Source organism: Anolis carolinensis, chromosome 1, assembly GCF_035594765.1.
Source record: "Anolis carolinensis isolate JA03-04 chromosome 1, rAnoCar3.1.pri, whole genome shotgun sequence".
Taxonomy (NCBI): Eukaryota; Metazoa; Chordata; class Lepidosauria; order Squamata; family Dactyloidae; genus Anolis; species Anolis carolinensis.
Window position 1 is genome coordinate 52,385,367 of NC_085841.1, and position 15,775 is coordinate 52,401,141.

The window sequence follows — 15,775 nt, forward strand, 5'->3', positions numbered from 1 at the left end:
GATTTCTGAATAGGGACTACAGTTCTCTGTCATAATGTTGATGTTCTTATGCTTTCTGGCAGCTATTTAAGTATTCAAATTCTTTTCATGTTTCAGCTCTTTCTCCTTCTTCCTGAACTGAATGTATCACTTTAGTTATTCCTTATTGAGATTTTTGTCAGTCGATATATTACACATTTTCTTTACTGATTTGCCCTTAGCATCTAACGTGTGTCAAGGTGTTTTATATATCTAATTAATTTTTATCTCCGTACTGATGTAATATATATGGATCCATAATTCCCTGAACAACCCTTGCTGACTTTTGAGAGAGGAAAATGTGAATTTACCATTCTCAATTTTTATTTTAATGTGACGCTGCCTTTTTTATAAAACGATTTCTCCCCAACTCTGTGCTATGTGTGATCACACATTATTTCAGCTAATGGACAAATGGCTATTTAAATTACTGATGTCTTCAGATGTTAATATATCCTTTTTAATACTTCACTTATTGGCTGTATTATCTTGATTCCTTGAAACCTGTAGCATGTTATCAAATATTTCTCTCATATGTTCCTGAAGTGAAAACTGATAGATGAAAACTTTTAATTTGTTAACTTTCAGGTTTTTCTTGGTCTGATAAAATCAGTTCTACTTATTTCATATTAATTATTTTTTTAGACATTCAGAATTTTAATTTTTAGGATGTAAGAACATTTTCTTTATATTCTTTTGCTGTAGAATCTCTTGATGCCCCTGCCAGTTAATGAATTTTATTATTAGGCATTGTATGTAATATTAAAGTCATTTGACAACCCATATCTTGATAACAAACTTGTAAGATGTAAAAATATGATTAGAACTTACAGTTGGGCAGCTGAGGTGGAAAAAAATGCTTAAGATTATGCCCAAGTATTCTAATCCAAGTGCTGCTTATGCACGTATGGAATTCTCCAACTGTAAGACAGAAGCCATGCATTTTAATGGACACAACTAACTTTATTAACTTTATTTTTGTATCCTGCCACCTTCTCCCCAAAAGGACTTGGGGTGGCTTACACGGGGACAAGCCCGGTCAGACATAGTTAAAATATAGCATAGTAACATTTATAAAAACAACATTATAAAACAACATAAAACAACCATTCAACAAACAACCAATAGCCTAATGGAGTAATCAATATTAAATTTCGGCGGGCAGGGGCTGGTGCAATACAGTTGCAAGCAGAGGCGGTCCAACCACAAGGCGAAATAGGCATTTGCCTGTGGCGCCATCGTCCCGGGGGCACCATCATCCTGGGAGGAGGGCACCACTCTCCACCTCCTTCTCTTTCGGGCCTTCCAGCGGCCGCGCTGGGCCTTCCGGCCAGCGCAGACCCACCTTCGCACCACGCAAGCCCGCCTTTGGGGCCTTCAGAGATTGTGAGGTCTCTAGGAACTTGGAAGCTAGGTATGTGGGGTTTATATATCTGTAGAAGGTCCAGGGTGGGAGAAAGAACTTTTCTTTGAAGCAGGTGTGAATGTTGTAATTAATCACCTTGATTAGCATTTAATGGCCCTGTGGCTTCAAGGCCTGGCTTCTTCCCGCCTGGGAGAATCTTTTTTTGGGAGGAGTTAACTGTCCCTGATTGTTTACTGTCTGGATTTCTTCTGTTTTCAGAGTGTTGTTCTTTATTTATTGTCCTGATTTTAGAGTTTTTTTTAATACTGAGGGCTATTTGGGTTATCTAAGTCCACACTGCCCTATATCCCTGTTCAATGTTTAGTGCTAAATTTGCAAATATAGTAATTCCTACATAACATTACCATGTATTGAACTGCTTTTTCTATTGATTTGTTGTAAAACATGATGTTTTGGTGCTTAATTTTTAAAATCATAATGTAATTTGATGTTTTATAGGCTTTTCCTTTATACTTCCTTATTATCCAACATTTTCGCTTATCCAACGCTTTTATTTTTCAGTGATTGGTTTGGGGGGGCGCCAAAATTCTGTTCGCCTACACTTGAAAAATACCTAGGGCCGGCTCTGGTTGCAAGGACAGGGATAATGGATAAAGTGAAGGAACCAGATTATAAGTTAGGAGTAGAAGGGCAATATCAGTTAGAACACTATAACTATAGGGCAGGGAATGGTGGAAAAGTGCAAGAGCAAGACATTAAGTTATGGCTGGGGGACCAAAATTATCTAGTGAACTGTTTAATCAAAAGCACAGTGGAACATCCATGTTTTTAGATCTTTACGAAAAGTGGACAGGGTGGGCTCCAGTCTAATCTCCCTGGGGAGAGAGTTCCAGAGCTGGTGGGCCATCACCGAGAAGGCCCTCTACCTCGCCCCCACCAACCGTGCTTGTGACAGAGGGCGGGAGCGAGAGGAGGGTCTCTCTAGAAGATCTTAAAGCTCATGCAGGTTCATATGGGAAAATGCAATTGCGAAGATAGGCAGGTCACGAATCATTTAGGGCTTTCTAGGTAATAACCTGCACCTTGAATTGAGACCGGAAACTTATTGGCAGCCAGTGAAGCTGTTTAAACATGGGGCTTGACCACTTCCTGTAATTTGCTCCACTGACCTTTGCACCAACTGCACCAAAAGCAGCCCCACATAGAGTACATTTCAGTAGTCCAATCTGGAGGTAACTAAGGCATGGACCACCATGCTCAAGTCAGACTTCTTGAAGTACGGTCACAGCTGGTGCACAAGCTTTAATTGTGCAAAGGCCATCTTAACCACTGCCAACCCCTGAGCATCAAGCGTCAATGTTGAGTCCGGGAGGAACCCCAGACTGTGGATCTGTGTCCTCAGGGGGAGTGTAACCCCATTGAGCACAGGTTGCCACCCTATACCCTGATCGGCCACATGATTGACCAGGAGGATCTCTGTCTTGTTGGGATTAAGCTTCAGCTTATTAGCCCTCCTCCAGCCCATCACAGCGGCTAGGCACTGGTCCAGGATTTGGGAGGCTTTCTTGGAATTTGGTGGAAAAGAGTAGTAGAGTTGAGTGCCACCTGCCTAGAGATGGCACTGAACTCCAAAACTCCAGATGACCTCACCCAGTGATTTCATGTAGATGCTGAAAAGCATGGGGGATAGAATAAAAACTTGCTGGACCCCACAGGTCAATGGCCAGGACAGCTATAATCATCCAAGAAGCCTCTTTGATCACCTTCTGTATGTTCATAATTTGTAAGTTTCAGCCAAGTTTTTTTAAAAAATAAGACTCAGGTGTTTATATATCTGAAGCTGCTGTCCTGCCCATTATCTCACAGTACAGCTGATTGCTGTTTTGAGCTAGGGAATTTTCAAAAAAATTATAAACAACATTAAAAAAATTACAAGAGCCATCTCCTTGAATTTTCTATACAATGACAGGAGAAAACATGGGATCATTCCCCCAACTTTCAGAAATATTCATACATCTATTGATTTTAAAAATGTTTTGACAAAAATATTTTTTAAAAAGCCATAACAGCTCTCATTGAATATCTCTCATATTAACCAATTAAAACCAATATTAACCAATTCTACATTTTCATAGAATCCTAGCATTAGAGGGGACCCCCAAGAGCCATTTAGCCCAACTTCCTTCTTCCAGGCAGAAGGTCACCATCAAAACTCCACTTACAGATGAACCATCCAACCGCTAAACTAATTAATATACTTCCCCTATAGTATGGGGTCCATTCATTTAGGGATTTATTCTCAGCCCAGCGCAGAGATTTACTTACTAGAAGTATCTCTCAGTCCTCCTCGGCAGATTCAACCATTCATTGGGCTGCTGTTAGGGAGGGACAAATCTCTCTCTCTCTGCCACCCTGATTGGTGCTTTCTAATGCTGATGCATTCTGGGAAATGTAGTTTAGGGCAGGGCCTTTTGAATTCTCTGGCATAGAACTCTTCACTTCCCAAACTAGAACTCTTCATAGAACTCTTCACTTCTCTTTCCCAGAGTTCTGTGCTGTTCCCTCTTTTTCTTGCTGCCAATGCTGAGACTCCATTAAGAAAAAAGGCAAGGCAAGATGTGAAGGCAGCTTTTTTTCTTTGCTTTGCTTCCTTGCTCTGAAATGGAAATTGACTTTGGGAGCCTTTCGAAGTTTACAAAACTAAAACAAAAAAGTATGGGGCAAGTTTTGATTCCTAAATTTTTGGCACAGGCCACATCCACACATTAGATATTGGCTTGCAAGTACAAAATGTAACAAATTTGATCTGAATTACAAGGCAAACAAAAAAATGCACACTTCTAACAGTTACATTATTATGGAGCCAATTTTTGCCTCAAAATGCATACAATTTTGTTTACTATACTAACTGGTTTTGTGTATGCTAAAAAAAAGATCACAAATAAATATGAAACATGTATTTCAGAATGTTACCTCCAGAATGTTACACATTGTTTTCTAGACACACACATTTATGTGCACATTCATTTTCTATTTTATTTTTATCTCAAATATGTGCATGTTTGATAGCGAAAGAAAAGAAAAGAAATAAAGAAATATACAATATCTGCCTCTTTGGGTAACTTGAACGTAACTGGCACAAAACCTCCTCAATAAAATTACTTGTACCACTAAGCATCATTTACAAAATGGCAAAATTGCTCACTATGTCAGAATCCTGTGCATAAATCTAATTTGGTTCTGTTATGCACTCTTGAGTATCTTGGGCTTGACTTGAAGGAGAAGGGGAAAGGAGAAATTGATACTTGTGCTAGGGCAGAGGTGGAAAATGTGTGGCTTTGGACTAGGAAATGGAGCTTACAAGGTTTTGCCTCTTGTTATCAAGAAATCCAAAGTAAGTCCTGAATCATCAGATGGGGTTTTTCTATGATTGTATGCTGGTTCACCTCCTATTTTGGTATGGAGCCCTTCACGTGATGTAAAGGGACTTCTGGCCAGGCTCTGTGCCTAAAAGGGAAGTGAACCAGCATCTGTCGCCACCACTGCAGCAACATGAGAGATTTCCCATATTGCTTTGCTTTCAATGAGGGAAGCTGGGTGGCGACGCTTTTCCACATGGAATAAAAAAGGAGGTAAGGCTGGCCATGCAGGGCATGGAGTGGCAGTATCGCTAACACATGTTCTTAAGGATTCATTACTCAGCCTCAAATTTAGCTTTCATTCTTATCTCTGATCTAATGTCAGCCCATTCTAACAAGGGTGAACATTTCATAAAAATTTCACCTATGGTCTTTATCATTGAATGTATGAACTGAATAATCAAGAGGAGTTCTTCAGTAATTTAAGTTCAAAGGGATATTGGGAAAAGGTGGTCTGCTAGGTATTTCAAAACAAATTCTAAAAGCCCATTTAATTTGCCCTTCACTAGATACTTGGGCCTGGTGCCTATATTGGTGAAGAACATACAGAGATACTACTAAAAACCTGTCTAGTCTACTTTCCCGTTTTATTCAGATGACTGAGACATTGGAAAAAATTGATTAAAATTAATTCATGACCTCCTTTTCATTAACATGGTCAATAACAGTTTTACAGTTCATTATTTTAATCATTAAATTCTAACCATGTTAAATTATTCCTGGGTATTTTAACTCATTTTTTAAAACATTAAAGCTTACACCTTAATCCATATCAATTAACAAAATGAATAAATTCCATATTTTCCGTTTAACAGTTTAATGTTAACAAATCAATCTTTTAAAATCATTTAATGGTAATGTATTAGATGTAATGCTAACTTTTCCAAGTTCTGAGATGATTTGAGGAAGCCTTGATATTCAGCACCATCTACATCTAGATGGCAATAACTTTTCCTAACTATTGGGGTTTTTTTGGTGTGTGACACGGAGGTATTGATAACTGGTACTCAGAGGCATAGTGCTTCTGTGTCTTAGGGTCCAACTACAAAGCTAATGTTGCTAGATACCATCTGGAGTCATGTGAAGTGCTGTGTCTGGCTCAGGTCACCATATTTAAGGAAAGATTTTGTAAAAGGGTATCTGGAGCAAGGTGGATAAGGTAGGAGTAACCTGGAAGATAATTTTTATAAGGAATGGTTGAAATGACATCCAGGTGAGAAGTGATCACTCTCTTCAAGTATCTGGAAGACCACCAGGAAATGATGAAGCAAGGATAGAATGAAAAGCTATTGTGTGCAGTATAGCAGCCTATTTGGTTGCCCTTGCATTTACCACTGCCCCTCAGTGGTCAAGCCCTGGGAAGAACTCCTGATGTGATGTTGTTGTTTAGTAGTGGAGTAGCATCCCCCTTTCTCCCCCCCCCACCCTCAACTGGTTTTCCTTTCTCCCTTCTCCCAGAGCTTCACGGCTACCTTGTAATGAGAGGTCCTGTAATGGTGTATGTGAAGCTATGTGTGAAAGTAGGGCCATGGCTTTTTATTCAACATGTTTGTCCTCAACAAATTTGTCTGGATTTCTCTGACCGCCAGCATCAATGCAAACACAGAGCCACGAGTGTTCTTTGGCAAGGATAATTGAAAGTAGCTTAGAAATGGCATGCACATTTACCTAGCGACAAAATGTGCAATACCCTATAGTACTCATATTGATTTACTTTCTTGTCTCGGAATTGCTCTGAGATTAGAAAGACTTACTGTTTTGGCTCCTATTAGATGCAGTCTTAACAATGCCTGAGCCTGATGTATGTGTGTGTTTTTTTCTTCAGCAGTAATGATTTTCATGATTATGACCTGCAAGATTCTCTTCAGAAAAAAAATCTTATGAAGAGTTTAAATGGCATTTTGCTAAGCATTTTGGGAGAGGGGAGGGTGTTTTGGGAGAGGGAAAGGGCCAAGGACCAGGTAATAAGCAACAACTCAGAGCCTGAAAACTTAAAAAATATTGTCAGCAGGAATCTTCACTGCGTTCATCTCTTTTATTAAAACTATATACTACTTGGCCCTTCTCCCCACTGCATAGCTTGCAGCAATGTGTGTATCACTCATTGAACAGACAGTTGACTTGTTAAGAGTGAGATGCACAACCATTAGCTCTTACAGTTCTGGCCAAAAAGATGAAGGCAGATTGAAAAGAATGTTGAATGAATCATCCCCTCTACATTCACACCATAATCATTTGTATTTTAATATATACATGTCTTTGAGATATACATGTCTAGAAAAGTCACTCAATGGTAGGGATGTAATTCTTCTTTGAGTCTCTTCTCAAATGTAGCAAGAAATAATTTCAATAATTGTCTTCCCACTGTATGAAAGTTTTCAAAAATCACAGTTTGTGAAGGCTAATTCACAATTTGTGGCTAATTCTGCACAGAATTTGTATGTGATTATTTTGTGCAGAAAACAACATTACCTGTATGGAAAATAATATTTCAATGTAATTCCTGCACAGAAAATTCACTTGTAATTGAACATTTATTGTGTGTAAGTTCACCCACCATTAACTTGAAAAGAAACCAGCACTTTCTGTGCAGAAAGCAGCAATTTCTGCACAGGAATTAAATTTCTTACATTGAAATATCATTTTCTAAACCATACAGCAACATGTGAATTTTGTGCATAATATATCCTGCACTACAAACATTCTTGCCAGCCCAGGAGTTTTCTCATCAGGGTTTCTCATCATTGGCCAAATATTTGACCAGTTCCCAAATAGTTCTAAATAGTATTTCCATTCTTATGTAGGATCCACATTTTGGTTTGTCAAAGGCAGCTCTAAATTCTTTTAAGATGTGTATGTGGTTTAAATATTAAAATGCAGGCTGTTCTTAATTTTGCCTACTTGTGGGGGGTGGGGGGTGGAAGTTATTTTTCCCATCCTCCATCCTTCAGGAAACCTTCAATATAAAGATTTTTATAAGAACTATGCATATCTAGAAGTGCTGTCCATGAGTTCAGTGCAGCTTGTACTCAAGTAAATGTTTACAGGTAGATTGCAAGTTGCTTTAATATTTCTGAGAGGGCTCAATGACAATCACTATTTTAATATTTCTCAGTGTTTGATAATTTCGTATACAGTCAGCCCTCCATGTTTGGGGTGGGTTTGACTTTCATAAATTTGATTATTAATGGATTTGATTTGCCAGAAGCTGCTATTGTTGCCCGTAAAGTCATGCTGGAGAACCTAGAGATTCCTAAGAGGAATTATTTCAAAAGAGGGGAGCAGAATAAAATAATAATAATAATAATAATAATAATAATAATAATAATAATAATAATAGTTTTTCTTCACTTTTGGAGGATATCCTGTGCTCCTAACTACAACGAATGTACTATACTTCAAGTTGATAGTTCCTGAAGGGGTTCAACTATGCATCCATCTTGGTGGCTCAGTTCTGCTAGGTCAGGCATGGGCAAAATTCAGCCCTCCAAATGTTTTGGGCTTCAATTCCAATAATTCCTAACAGCTGGTAAGCTCACTGGGATTTCTGAAAGTTGAAGTCCAAAACACCTGGAGGGCTGAAGTTTGCCCATGCCAATGTTAGATCATTCCAAGCTTGCTCAGTCCCCTAGCCTAGTCCATGTTTGGCAGTGAGTATGAAAGTTTCATCTATGGTAAATTTAATTCTGTCTCAGACCTCATTCAAATATGGATCAACACATGTGGTGTTAATTCACCTAAATGTAGAAATAGAATTCGGCTGAAGTAAAATGGAAAACAAGACTTTATGAGCATATCAATATGTTAAATAAATAAGAAAGAACTGGGCAAATTCCTAGATATAAATATCAATCAAATTATAGGGGGAAATAGTGGAAGGAAAATTATGATCACCTGAAAGGGGAGAAGACAGGGAGCAGTGCAGCGTTGTTGGAAATGTTGACTTCAATCAAGTCTGGCTTTGACTTCAGGCTCTTTACAGTGGAATGCACTTATCATACATCTTTCATTGCTTCCTCTGCAAAAGACAATTAGACAGAAATCCTTTCAGATGCTCTCTTCAAGTCCCTATGTGTTTCCCGCCCCCAGACTTTCACTAGCATACGAGAGGTACTATTTTTGGCATGGCTCTTATGACACATTTCAGGTCATTTATCTTTCCCTGCTTAATGGTTTAGGAAATGGAATAATGTCAATGAAAAGGCAATATTATTGAGTTTCTGGATGAGCTTCCTAGCACTTACTTTTATCCTAGACTATCTCACTGGAAATAATTTGAGTTTCAAAGGGAAACACTGTCATTGTACTTGTATAGAGATATCCATTTTCAGCAGTTTCAAAATGTATTTTAAACATTGCATGAAAAGTGATCAGGCAATATTTCTCTTTTACCCATGGATGCAATAGAGTTCATTAGATGTAAGGTTTTTGCGGCTGAAAGATTAAAACAGCCTGAATACATTTTTCCTTTTAAGAAAATACATTACAAAATTGTTGAGCTCCAAAACAGAAAGCAAATACCTATGGGACTACAAAGAGCAGATTAAAGCTTTGAAGATTCTGCTAGTTGAGATCTCTACAGTAAGGTACAATTTTTCATAACAGAACTGTCTTGATCAGTCCATAATAATACTTAATATTTACCTACCATATCCTTTGAGCATACAATGTACTTTAAACACATCTTGTATGATGTGAACTTGCCTGCTTTTCTTAACATGGATGTTATACATGCCATTGTCTTTTGGGCACTATTGCAGAGTTATTTGGACTACAACGCCTAGAACCCCCCATTCCAAACTAGTATTTCCAAATCTGTTCCAGCTTACAAGTGCCAACACATTTTCATCATCATCATCATCATCATCATCATCATCATCATCATCTAATTACTTATTAATCGCCCTCCATCCAAGATGCTCTAGGCGATTTACAAGATAAAATTGTAAAGGATAAAAATACATACATACGAATATTGATAAAATTAACATAGATTAAAAGCTCTAGTAAAGAGCCAGGTCTTGAGTGCTAGGGTAAAAGGCCCTAACTCACGCATGGCTCTCATATAGGGTGGCAAGGCATTCCATAAGGAAGGGGCAGAAATAGAAAAAGCTCTGCGCCTGGTCCTTTCCAAGTGCATTTCTGTAGGACCCGGTACATAAAGTAAGTCGTGTTGGGATGGTCGTTGAGACCTCCAATGATGGGAGAAGGAGAGACGGTCCCTAAGGTACTATGGGCCATGGCCGTAAAGAATTTTAAAGGTCAGAACTAGCATCTTATATAGACCACGGTAATCAGTTGGAAGCCAATGCAGATGCTGCAGCACTGGTGTTATATGGCATTTCATGGGTGTTCTTGTGAGTAGCCTGGTTGCCGCATTCTGAACAATACGGAACTTTCGGGTCGTGGACATCGGAAGGCCAACATACAGGGCGTTGCAATAGTTCAGCCTAGACGTGACCGTGGCATGGATGACTGTTGCCAGAGCCTCATCAGATAGATAGGGTGCCAGTTGCCTCACTTGTCATAGATGGAAAAAGGCCTGTTTGCTAGCAGCAGCGACCTGAGCTTCCATTGTCAACTGCGAATCCAAAATGACACCCAGGCTCTTAATGGTAGGTGAAGGAGATAGGGCAGCACCATCGAAAGTGGGTAGCAAATGGGTCAGACCAGTTGAGCGGCCATGCCAAAGAATCTCAATCTTCGCTGGGTTCACCTTCAGTCTACTAGCACGTAGCCAGTTCGACAGAGCCTCCAGACATAAGGTGAAATTGTCTGGTATTGACGTTGCTCCAGGCTCCAAGCGCAGAAGGAGTTGGGTGTCGTCCGCATATTGATAGCAATCCGAAACTCCGAGCCAAACTAGCAAGGGGTCTAACGTAGATGTTGAAGAGAAGAGGGGAGAGAATTGCACCTTGGGGTACCCCACATAGGAGGGAAGATCTGTCAGAGACTTGATCCATATACTCCATGCATTGGCTCCGGTTTCGGAGAAATGAGTTGAACCAATTGAGGGCCTGACTGCGAACTCCGGACATGGCGAGATGGTGAATCATTAGATCGTAGTCAACGGTGTCAAACACTGCGGTAAGGTCGAGAAGTACCAGTAGCTCTGATCCGCCACTATCAGACTGGCGACGGAGTTAATCTGTAATGGCAAACAGGACTGTCTCCGTCCCATGGCCAGGACGGAAGCCTGACTGGAAAGGGTCCAGGCTGGCTGTATCATCCAGAAATTGTTGCAATTGTCCCAGTGCAGCCCGCTCTATCATCTTACCCAAGAATGGGAGGTTAGAGACAGGACGATAGTTGGCAAGGGTCATGGGATCCAAGCTAGGTTTCTTTAGCAAGGGACGAACCCTTGCCTCTTTTAGGTTGTCCGGGAAGATCCCTTGTTCAAGAGAGCCATTGATTATATTACTTAACGGATCGAGTAGACCTTCCAGGCAGCTCTTCACCAACCAAGAGGGGCACGGATCAAGGGAACAGGTGGGTGGTTTTGCAACAGCCAGGATTCTAGCGACATCTTCCCTGTCAAGCGGAGTAAATCAGTCAAATATAGGCCCACTAAGCGGCCACAAAGTCTCGAGCTCTCTCAAGGTATCAACTTTGGGGGGCCCCTTCTCCCTTGTTGGTACATAGGATCTGGGATTTTGCAACCCATCTTTTACCCATTCTTCTAAACCAGCTTTTAATTACCATATTCCTTCATTTTATTTATAAACCACTGGTTGGATAATTCTGCCCAAATACCTTGAAGGCATGAGATTCATTTTGGTATTGGAAGCTAAGCAGAGCTGGGCTTGAACGTGATACCCTTAGAGAATATCACATATTGTAGGCTATAAGCAATGGCAAACCATCTATGCATAGTCATTGCCTAAGGATATCCAATGAAATTCATGCAAGTTAAAGGCACATCCATTGCATCCATTGAAAGCACATTACATATATTACATCCTACTCCCCAATGCTCCTGATTTGGCAGGAACTGTTCTGTTTAATTCTCGATCATCCCAGTTTTCAACTGATATTAAAATGTGTTGTTGAAGGCTTTCATGGCCGGAATCACAGGGTTTTTGTGAGTTTTCCAGGCTGTATGGCCATGTTCCAGAAGCGTTCTCTCCTGACGTTTCACCCAGATCTGTGGCAGGCATCCTCAGAGGTTGTGAAGTATATTGGAAAAACTAAGCAAGGGAGGTTTATATATTTGTGGAAGGTCCTGGGTGGGGGAAAGAATTCTTGTCTGTTGGAAGCCAGTGTGAATGTTGTAATTAATCACCTTGATTAGCATTAATAGCCTTGTTACCTTCATGTCTTGGCTTCTTCCTGCCTGGGGGAATCCTTTGCAACACAACACAGCCACGGTATCTAGTCATTAATCCACGTTGAGGGAATTCAAGATTTACTTTAGCGCTCTCTGCAAGTTCCAGCACAATTTTGTAGTTCTGGAGCTGTAGTTAGCTGCATAGGGTTGGGGCCTCTGCATACACTGCTAACAGACTCACAGTTGTGTCACCACCACCAAGCAGATCCCACTCCAAGTTTGCAGACGTCATCACATTTCTGGTGATGTCATTTCAGGGATGTGGAATCAAGAGATCAGAAATATGACATTGCCAGTAAGAGCTGCTTGCTGGTGACCACACAGTGGTGGCGGTGGTAGGGGCAGTGATCTTGATGCATCCTCAGATTGGCCAGCCTGGTGGATGTCCAAAGGGCTCTGGGGATGCTCCCAGGATGCATCAGAGCAGCCCCAGAGCCTATAGGTGTAGATGGGTAAGTGTAGACACATCAGATGATAACAGCAACAACAAAGTTATCTTCAGAAACTGAGCAGTATTATGTTGCAACATGCATTTTGGTGACAATGTGCAATTTCTATGCATGTTTATCCAGGAACAGGTCTCATTGAATGTGTTGTCGAAGAACAACTTCAACAGAAAGGAAGAAACCATGAAAATGAACAAAATCTGGCTACCAGTATTAAAAAACTCAAAAATCAGAACAGTAAATAAAAAGCAATACTCTGAAAACAGAGGATTTCCAGACATGAATCAACCAAGGGCAGTTAACGACTCTAAACAAAGGATGCCCCAGAGGCAGGAAGAAGACAGCAGATAAGCTTTTCAATGCTAATTAAAGTGATTAACTACACAACATTCACACTGACCTCTCTCACCCTAGACTTTCCACAGATATATATTAACCTCTTTGCTTAGTTTTCTCCATACCTCACAACCTCTGAGGATGCCTGCCATAGATGTGGGTGAAACGTCAGGAGAGAATGCTTCTGGAACATGGCCACACAGCCCGAAAGACATACCACAACCCAGGTCTCATTGAGTTCACTGGGACTTATTCAAAGGTGAATATGCATAGAATTGTACCCTGAATTTCTGAGCAGTTCTTTAAATAAAGCTCATTCTTCTAGTCTGAATCACAGAGGCCAATGAATGCTATTGTCAGAGTATGAATTGCTGGTGTTTGTACAATTACTTGCATTGTTATGTTTGAAATTATGCAAATGCATAGCTTACAGAAAAGAATAGTAGGTGAACAGGTTTATTCTTTTAATGTCATTCTTTTCCTACCAGTCACCCTTACCCCCCATTGATATTTAAGCACAGAGTAATTATATATTATCAAAACTGCAGGGTGCTCCTTGTTGATGAAGCAATAAAAACTATGTGAAATAACCTTAGTTTTGGAAAAGATGTACTGCACAAATAATCTAACCTAATGTCTAGGGATTCACACCCAAATAATAGGCTATCCCATCTGTTAGATGATGGCCATAGTTAATAAAGAATCCTGACCATCTCCAAGAGTTTCCCAGCATAATATTTGCTACTCTGATCCAGAACAAATGAGTAGAATGACTTAAGAACACTATCTAGGTCTCACTAAAATTCCAAGCGTCTTTTAAAGTTTCTAGATTAAATGAGTCAGGTTTTCCAATGTACAGAGCAACACCAATTTCAGTATGCCTTTTTCTATAGTTCGTATCGTATTGTATCCAGAAATGTTTATTCCCCACCAAGCCTCTCCATTTCTGTTATGTCTTCTATTTCCCCCCTCAGTACTATGCACCTCATTCCTCCATTTTGGTTCAGAGATTTCTCACATTAGCATGGGGTTTTCCTTCTGACAATTCTGGTACATGCATTTTCCAAATGGACCTTTAAAACTCTCTGATAGTTTTAAAGGCTATTGCATTTTACTGTGTTTCTTGTCCCATTTCCACCAATCAGATTTAATTTCATTTTTTGGGAGCTGTTCATCCTCAGCTGGAGGCTTTCCTTCTCCTGTCAGTTTATTACAGGGTTCAGTTTACAAGCTGCTCCATTACCTTAAGCTATTTTAGCAATCTGTTTCCATTTTGCTCCAAATGGTCCTGTTTCTTCTGTCTATATCTTGCTTTTTTTTTCTAGTGCTTAACAAACCTAAACACATCCTTCTAACTACCTCATCAGAAGGGCTACTTGGCCCGTTGTATGTCGCTTGTCCTCCTCTTCCAGGATGGAGCCCATTACATGCTGCATGTGTACTTTTGGCTAGGCTCATTCCACAAAGGGGAGACCAAGTGATATATGCCAACATGGGAGCCTTCCTGTTTTGCCTTACCAGCAATGGAAGTGGGCGGTGATGCTTCCCTCCCTCCATGGGAAGGGGGCAAACGTAAATCACATGATGCGGGGCATGGAGCGATGGGTTCTCCACCTCCTCCCTGCAAGGACCCCATGGATTCACCATGATAAATCCATGGGCCTTTATGATGAGGTCCTACTGTTGAATCATATATACATTGAGACACCTCAGGTTCTCTCGTCTACATGTCCTTATGAATGGAACAGCTAATATTTCAAAGAAAGCTATTTTAGGGGTCCCAACTATCACTGCTTTTGTTTCCAGGACCTTGTAACTACATGTTAAAGATTGGGAGGAGAAAAGGTATTAAAGAACTGTGATCATGCCTGTGTTGTTGCACAAAACAGATAGGGGTGCAGGTAGGTCACCCCTGCATTATCAATGATAAATGAAATGAAACATTTTGTTCTCTTTTGGTTTAAAAATCAAGTGTGAAAGGACAGGTTCACAGAAAAAAACTAGTGGGTACTCTGTGTGCGTGCATATTTGCCTGCCTACATATGTACTAATAATAAATCTTTTTAATGTCTCCATATTATTTAATCCTATAATTCTTTAAATACTAATACTGATAATCTCCACCAGCATTGCACCAGAAAAACAATTATTAGTTCTCAGTCTTTACTAGGGCTACTTAATGATTTTTCACATAGAGTAGTTGTGTTGATATACTGGATAATTGTTCTGTGTTTCTTCTCCATCTGTTCATCCATCAAGCTAGTAAACCTATTCATGGCTTACTTGCATAATGAGCAAATAAGCTACACAATATGCAGACATGGCTATCTGGATTTGAAGATCTAGAATATTGCAAAGCCATGAATAACAACAAATTGAAGCCTAGCACATTATACAAGGGCTGTGTCTCTTAAACAATGTTCATTGAAACAGTTGAGGCTGGTTTGTTTTCAAAACCAATCCAACTGTTTACATTCCTCCCCTGTTTTCAGAATTATTTGTTTAACACCACATTAACTGCCAAGGCTTAATATTTATTCATTCAAAAATTAATGCTATGGAATTTTGGGATTTGTAGATATTTACTCTTTTCAGAATAAATTCCAACAATCTATGAATCCTAGGATTCCATAGGATGGCCTTTTGGCAGTTAAAGTGGTTTCAAACTGCTAGAATTCTGCAGTGTGGGTGATCTCCAAATGTATCCGAGTGTAGAAAAAGAAAAACACTGTCATAAAAGAAAAAAAAAGAGTTGCGGACAAGGAGATAAAGTTTTGAGTGCAAGGGCTAGTGATGAGGAAAACGATGATGGGCTGCTTCACCTAGCATCCGAGGGCCTAAAACATGGAAGAAACTGGAATAT